At 29.0% G+C, this 7,286-nt stretch overlaps 2 long non-coding RNA genes across 3 annotated transcripts in view; both read right to left on the bottom strand.

Moving 5' to 3' along the window:
* Positions 1 to 4,046, bottom strand: part of LOC111089726 — a 10,542-nt gene extending 6,496 nt beyond the window's left edge. For both annotated transcript variants that reach the window (XR_002613942.1, XR_002613943.1), the window contains exons 1-2: positions 4,013 to 4,046; positions 2,557 to 2,642 (exon numbers count right to left, since the gene is read on the bottom strand). This is a non-coding gene — a long non-coding RNA (uncharacterized LOC111089726). The remainder of the gene's footprint in view (positions 1 to 2,556; positions 2,643 to 4,012) is intronic.
* Positions 4,047 to 4,093: 47 nt separating this feature from the next.
* On the bottom strand, positions 4,094 to 6,702 carry LOC111089727. The gene is made up of 3 exons (XR_002613944.1): positions 6,435 to 6,702; positions 5,413 to 5,562; positions 4,094 to 4,140 (listed from the first exon to the last, which is right to left on the bottom strand). It is a non-coding gene; the product is annotated as an uncharacterized LOC111089727 (long non-coding RNA).
* Positions 6,703 to 7,286: the final 584 nt, after the last annotated feature.

Below are 7,286 nucleotides of genomic sequence, written 5' to 3'. Positions count from 1 at the left end.
GACGTAACAATATAGTATCAAAAAAGAAATGTTAGATTTCAGTGTTCTTACTTGATTGGGTTATTAATTACATAAAAGCTTTTTATAAGTTTTCTGAATCAACACAGCTGAAGTCTACAGCAATCATTTTAAAGCTTCACTCAACCAGTAATTGGTTATTTATAAACTAATACAAGAATATGAATGTCAATTAAACATTATTATGGTAAATGTTAGTGCCTTGGCTTTTTCTAGACACTCTAACAATGTGTCTAGACTATTGAGATTAGTTTCTATGAAAGTTAGTATTGTTTAGGATATCTGCAGCTCTTATAACATAGACTTGCTACATTGAATTTTCCCTTGTTTAGAAATTAAAATTATTGTGAGAAAGACGTTTTTGCATTGTGATACTGATCAGATGATGTCTAAAATAAGTGAAAATGCAACTTGTATGAATGTATAAGTAACAACTTTAAAAAAATTTTAAAACAGGAATCCCATTTACAAATGCTATATTTTTTTCTTTATTATCATATAGATAATTATAACTATCCAAGTTCAATTGAAATGTTTGTTGGTTACTGTTTATATTTTCATATGAATCACATTACTAGAAATACAGATATAAGCTTTGAAATTGCTGGATTATATCCTGACTGCACTAATCATTTTCAGAATATATTAACATTGTTATAACTTTGTTTGCCTTATTTAGATTATCTTAACACCAAGTGGGTGACACTGATTACTACAAAATACCATATTATTATTACAGAGGAAGTCTCTTCTTTCATATAAAGGATAATGACAATGTGGTTACAGTATTACACAGCTAACTTTTAAAACAATAGCTGGTATCATACCTCCATTGCAAAAAGGAAACATTACTTCATCTACTGTAGAGAAGTTAAATGTTATTTGTTAGCAGAATAGTAATATATTATCTGAATATACTACATTTATTCTTATCCATTCCCTAATGGTTTGTAAGATAATTTATAACTATCAAAAGTTTTATTTTACAAAATAAGCTGATGTTGTTATAATATTCATGTTGTTTGACTTAAATTCAGGCTAGTTTGTTTGTTTGTTGTTAACCACAAGCCTACACAAAGGGTTATCTGTGTTATGCCAACCACAAATATTAAAACCCAGTTTTTAGCAGTGTGATACCTTAGACTTACCACTGAGTCACTGGTGGGCATTAGGCCAGTTGAGGATTATCAAAAAATATTATTTTGGCTAGATACTCATTTGCTTCGTAAACGAATTATGATTATTTACTTCAATTGGTGGGTTACAAACCATTTTATTAACTGTACAGTTACAGATACAATACTTATAAGACCACAAACTGTCATAAACATGCTTTATAACATTGTAAAACAATAGCAAATTGTCTGGAATAACAATGCTGTAAAAGTGTACACAGTATTGTTGCAACAGGTGACTGATATGCAAATCTTTTGTTATTTTTAAGTGTTAAACAATGAAGATACGTTGCATGTATGATGCATTTTGATGCACAAAAATTAGGATTAAAAACTAACTTAATTCTAACTTATTGTACCTGAAGTCTGAATAGGGTTTCTTCTAGCTTTTAATTTTTGTTTTTGCCACTTCATAAAATGTTATTGAGACACAAATTTCCTAGTCAATCTTATATATTAATCCTAACTATATTTCAACAATTTCAACTTGTAAGCATTTTAGAATGAATATTTTATTATTTTCTGACATTTATTTAGTATAATTCAAGAAGAAAAATAGGTGCTATATCAAGTGGTTTGATAATTTATTAATGAAACACAACTTTGAAAACAACTGTAAAGAAAATTTAAATATGAATGGATAGAGCATGAATTATCTTATCACCCATAGTAGAGTAAATATATAGGTTTAAGCTATTTTGTTACATTTTCTGTCAACATTTCTTTAAATTCTTTTTTGTTTGTGTATGATGAAAGTATTTGTGTATTAAATTTATATCTGTTTGAAAGCTACAGAAATTTTCTTTAATGAGAAAACATAAAATAACTTGAGATAAGGTAACCTTATAACCCTTTCACTTTGAACACTCTTTAAACTCCTTTCTGTGCAATTCACAAGGTTTTACTGAGTTACATTAAAAATTTAATTAAACAACTATTAATGTATTTTAATGAAATTAGCATTATCATGTACATTATAATTCAAAGTATTATATTATACAAGTTTGAATCCCTTTCTTTCTAATGAAACCTTTACATAAAAATACTGTAATATGCCCAAAGGGCACCCATTGGCACTTGTTGAGAAGTAATAAACTATAAAGGATAGGAAAGAAATAAAACATTAAAAACAAACTGTAATTGAAAAGGTAAAGACCTGAAATTACGAAAATAACCAAAAAATGTTGTTTAAGATTATTCGATTTAGAATTAAAAGGCATGTATATATATTTTTATTTTTTAATTTTAAATATTTCATTACACTGTACATTGATGATAAATAACTTCAATAAATAACAAACTTTTAGTAGAAATTGTATAAAAAATAAAAATTAAATATTATATTTTTTCTACAACTACGTACCTTTAGGAAAGTTCTTCTCAAGTTTCAAACAACTTCATCCACTTGTTGTATTTTTGGAATGAAAGTTGAGAAAGTTACATAACCTACTAAGTCGATGCAAAAGAGATAACAGTTTAGAGACAGGATGAATGGAAAAAAAAAAAAACTTTCTTACAAGTTTAACATGGTAAAAAGTGCATAATATTTGGAGAATGTTTTGCCATCATCAGATACAAGTACTTTATGCAGACACAGGAATATATACGTAGTATGAAACAAAGAAGCTATATGACTGGAGATTGCTTAAGGCTTAATAAAGGTATATCTTGATGTTTGGTTCTTTTTTTAAAACTATGGTGTTTCTTGCTTTCAACCTTCATCGGCATACCTTTCAAAAGTTATGTTGTGGAACACTTGGGGTCCAACTAGACTCCAGCACAAAATTACCATTATAGTAAGCTCTGTATTGAAATTCCAAAAACCAATTGCATTACAACTTTTATTAGGGTTAGCATGGAATGTGAACAACAACAAAAATATATTTATGTATTCTAGAGAAAATATGTTGACAAACCATGTAATTACAAAATTATATTGTTCCTCTCCTCAGTATACAAATAAGTAGTATTAAGCCATTTCTTATACAAAAAGTGTATAAGAAAAATGCAAAGTTTTATTATACTCCTATATTCAAGTCATTATCCACAAATATATGAAATTACCACAATACTGCAAAATTCTACTCGAATAAAACTGAAAATATATGTTGTGACCAGACTCCAACACAAATGTATCCTTATAGTAGTCTATGGATTGAAAAACCAATAAGCAGGTTATTTACAACAATTATCAAACAAGGTTTCAATAAAATAGGGCATAATAAACAGTCATCACAGAGAACATTTGTTGAGGAATGAGATGCATATACATGCTTACAACAATAATGTTATAAGCACACAGACAAGAAGATACTGTATTACTTTGATGAATTATTCTCTATAAAAGCCTATACAGAGAAATAAATATTTAAAAATTTGTTTCCTATGCTATAGGGCAAATTCCATGTATAGTGATTGTCGATGATAGTATGGGTTCCATCTACATGGACCCCAGATAAATACTAGATTATAACTATGTACTCCATCTTGCCTGTTTTGAAAACAATAATCATATTGATCCAGGATTTCTGTTTGACAGTTATATGAAATGACATAAATTTGTAGTGATTATGTAAAAAGATATACAACCCAGAAAGTCCTTGGGTTCCATGCTGATGAGTTTTAATAGTGTTACGTCTTTTTTCGTTTGTTAATTTCCCGTATAATTTCTTTCCGATGAAACTTTAGCGATACAAGTCCTTTCTTAAATAAAACTAGTTTATTAATTCTTAATACAATTTTGCAATACACTTAATTTCCACAGTCACTTTAACTTAAACACATGCTATAATTCATAACAATTCACGCACTTTACTTACGGTCACTACCGCGCTTGACTCAATTATCCGTCTCTATCTCTGCCTGTCTGCAATTATCTATGCCGTCACTTCTTCTCTCCGCTTTATTTGCCGGGCTTATATATTAAAATAGAGGGCACCTAGAAAACCTATAATATGTTTTTATTGAGTTGCAGTGTTTATAAACATATATCATCAAATCAGATAAGTTTAGTTATGTTTACTGTTTAGTAAGTATGAGAGGAGACTGCAAAATAATATTTTGATGACTCAAATCTTTACTAAATATTTTCATGTTTATTCTAATCAAACAATGTATATAAGTAAATTGGCTAATGGGCTACTCATTTCTAATTGCAATCGTGGTATAGTTTAAATAAACACATTATTACCCTTATTGGAGATAGTGGAACATATTTTCATTATTTAATCATCATTGTATTTGATTTACAGAACATCAGTGTGGAATTACAACATATTTTAACCCTCGACTCTCTCGCTGTGGCCTCAGTCGATTTGGCCTAGTTTGTGACCCCAAACTGACCTTTAGAGTTTACATAATATGACTTCTATTTTGTTTCATATACTTTCATGAAATTTCTCAAACTTTCAGTAAACATCAATAAGTCTTTTATAGACAAAATATTAGAAATTTTAATGAAATATTTTTACTAAAATTTTATCTGTAAATATATGGAGTCAAAGTGTTGAGTGCTGTAAGTGCAAAGTGATTTTCATTTTAAGATTAAAAATGTCTTCTTTCATGTGAAAATTATTAAATATCATTTTCATAATCTTTAATACTTCTTAAATAAATTTCCACTTTTTTTTTCCAGTATGTTATTTTCTCTACCTTAACTCTATATGCATTTGGTCAATTTGAATGACCTCATAATCACCATAAAAAGATAGGAAATAAATCTAAATTACCTTTTTTATTTCTAGAATAATTTCAAATTGTAATAGGAAACTACATTTGTTTATCCTGAATAGCTTAAAGCTCTTAGTTTTATTGCTTTATGCCCTTTGAACCATGTCTAACTTAACAAGTTGTAAATTACTTGGCAAAGGTATAGCTAATGTTACCCTGTTGAATTATACAATGCATGAGATACTGGTGAGTGTACCCCATGAAAAACATTTTATTATTATTTTTCTTTATCTTACCTAGTCTAACTTTAAGTAACCTAATAGGTTTCTAATTTTTCCATTTTAGTTACTTTTATAATAAAGAATAGATATTAAAAACAAGAAATATAGTATTTACCTCAGCCCTCTTTACATTAATGCATAACATGTATCACAAGTGACCCACCAAAGTTAAAAAAGATCCAGACCATGTTTATGTGTATATTGCTTTTATTAAATCTAACAAGACACCACATCAGCAACAAGAAATACTGTACCATCAGCAAAATTACCTTGTAGTACAACAGCTATAAATTGTAGTCCACACAAGCAGTTGTTTTTGTTGTGTGTGAGGGTGCAAAGCAGATATGTCTGGTGCCTTTTTTTGCTCATGATATGTTAGTTTTCCTGTTTTTAGATCTAGGACACAAACTTCTTTGGCACTAGGAAAAAGGAGCAGTGTTCTTTACTTTTCTATGATACATCTTTTCAGATAAAATTAGCACAAATCTTACCATATGCATGACCTGAGTGGTTAGACAGAAAATAACCTAACAGCTCATGCACAACTTTCTTGTATATATAAGTAAATCCCTGATGCTCCAACCCTATATTTCTTCTTTCATTTGACCTTAGTTTAAACATTTGGAAAAAAATAGGGAAACATCATACATCCAAGTAAGACCTGTAATGTGCATGAAAAGCTTACTATTACAGAAATAAACAGCATTTCTACCATCCAGTTGTATAGCTTTAGTATAGCATTCTATTGCGTCCCTATACTTTTCATGATTCATTAGATTGTTTCCTACAAAAAAAAAGTTATAATGCACATAGTTTTCTCAAATAGTTTCTTATAACTTAATTTTCATAACTGTGAATGACAAGAAATTATCAGTTTATTTTTGCCAATATTTCTCTGAGGACTAATGTATCACAAGCAAGCTATTTTTAGTTGACTAGAGATAAGGTAGACAATGTGTTATTTAATATAGTTAATAAATGCCTTTCAAAACTACAGTAACTTAAAACATATGAATATATTTATAAAAAAGTAGAAACATAGAGACAGGTTTGATATATCTCACCCAAAATAAACCTGCCTTGATCAGTGTCCTCTGGAAAGTTTTGAGCCAATATAATGATAGTTTGTTAAGTAAGCCTAAGTACTGTTGAAGTAATTCTTTCCACACACACTATTCATCTTCAAAAAACTTCTTGAAGAAGCAAAGAAACTAAGTATAAGCCAATGACCATTGGGCACACAAAATAAACATATTCGTTTGAAGTGAATTATTAATAAACTAAAACCTACTTTGGCAGTGTTTCAAATAGATCATAATCCTTCTACCTTAATTAGTTTCAGGCTTCATTGAAGATAATTTATAGGGCTATTAAGTACCTTTATTTGGGTAAACCTACTAGACACCTAAAAAGAGTAACAACTTAAGTTTGAATAAAAGCCATTTCGAAGGTGCAATGTTTTGCTTTGGCTATGACAAAACACATATAAAATTAAGATTAAAATTAAATATAATTTACACTTGTACTTAAGCACATTAAGAACAAATTAAACCTGTTTTTTTTTTCTAAATATACCTATTACTCTAATTCTTAAACACAACAGCTTCATGACAGCTTTCCATTTACTTCAACACTTCCAATATTTTTAAATCTATATCTGTAAAATTATCCCAAATTATTCCTCTCGTTATTTTGTTACATGCGTTAGTATTCTACAAATGTTTCCATTAAAACACTTATTTTCATGTATGTAAGTTCATAAAGAAGTACAGCATGAGAAACCCACAAAAGAACTTCATTTTGAGCATGTAATCAAACAGTGTAACCTTTGCTCTGCTTAGTATTATTTTCATGAAATGCTTACTTTAGATTCCTTAATATTGTTACGTCTCCGTTTGTTAATTGATTTTCCGTAACTTCGTTCCGACGAAACTTAAGCGACACAAGTCCTTTCTTAATAAAACTGGTTTATTCTTTCCGAATATAACTTTACCGATACACTCAACTTCAACAATCGCGCTAAACAAACGCTGTAACGTCTCTTGTGCTCTCTGACTGCAGTTCAATTACTCACTACTTACCCACACATTACATTCCCCTCTTTTATATACCAGACTACCCTATATCTAGTAAATACTAGAGC

The sequence above is a fragment of the Limulus polyphemus genome, unplaced genomic scaffold (assembly GCF_000517525.1).
Source record: "Limulus polyphemus unplaced genomic scaffold, Limulus_polyphemus-2.1.2 Scaffold7189, whole genome shotgun sequence".
In the NCBI taxonomy this organism is placed as follows: Eukaryota; Metazoa; Arthropoda; class Merostomata; order Xiphosura; family Limulidae; genus Limulus; species Limulus polyphemus.
The sequence above is the reverse complement of the archived record's forward strand: the minus strand, read 5'-3'. Positions and strand labels throughout refer to the sequence as shown.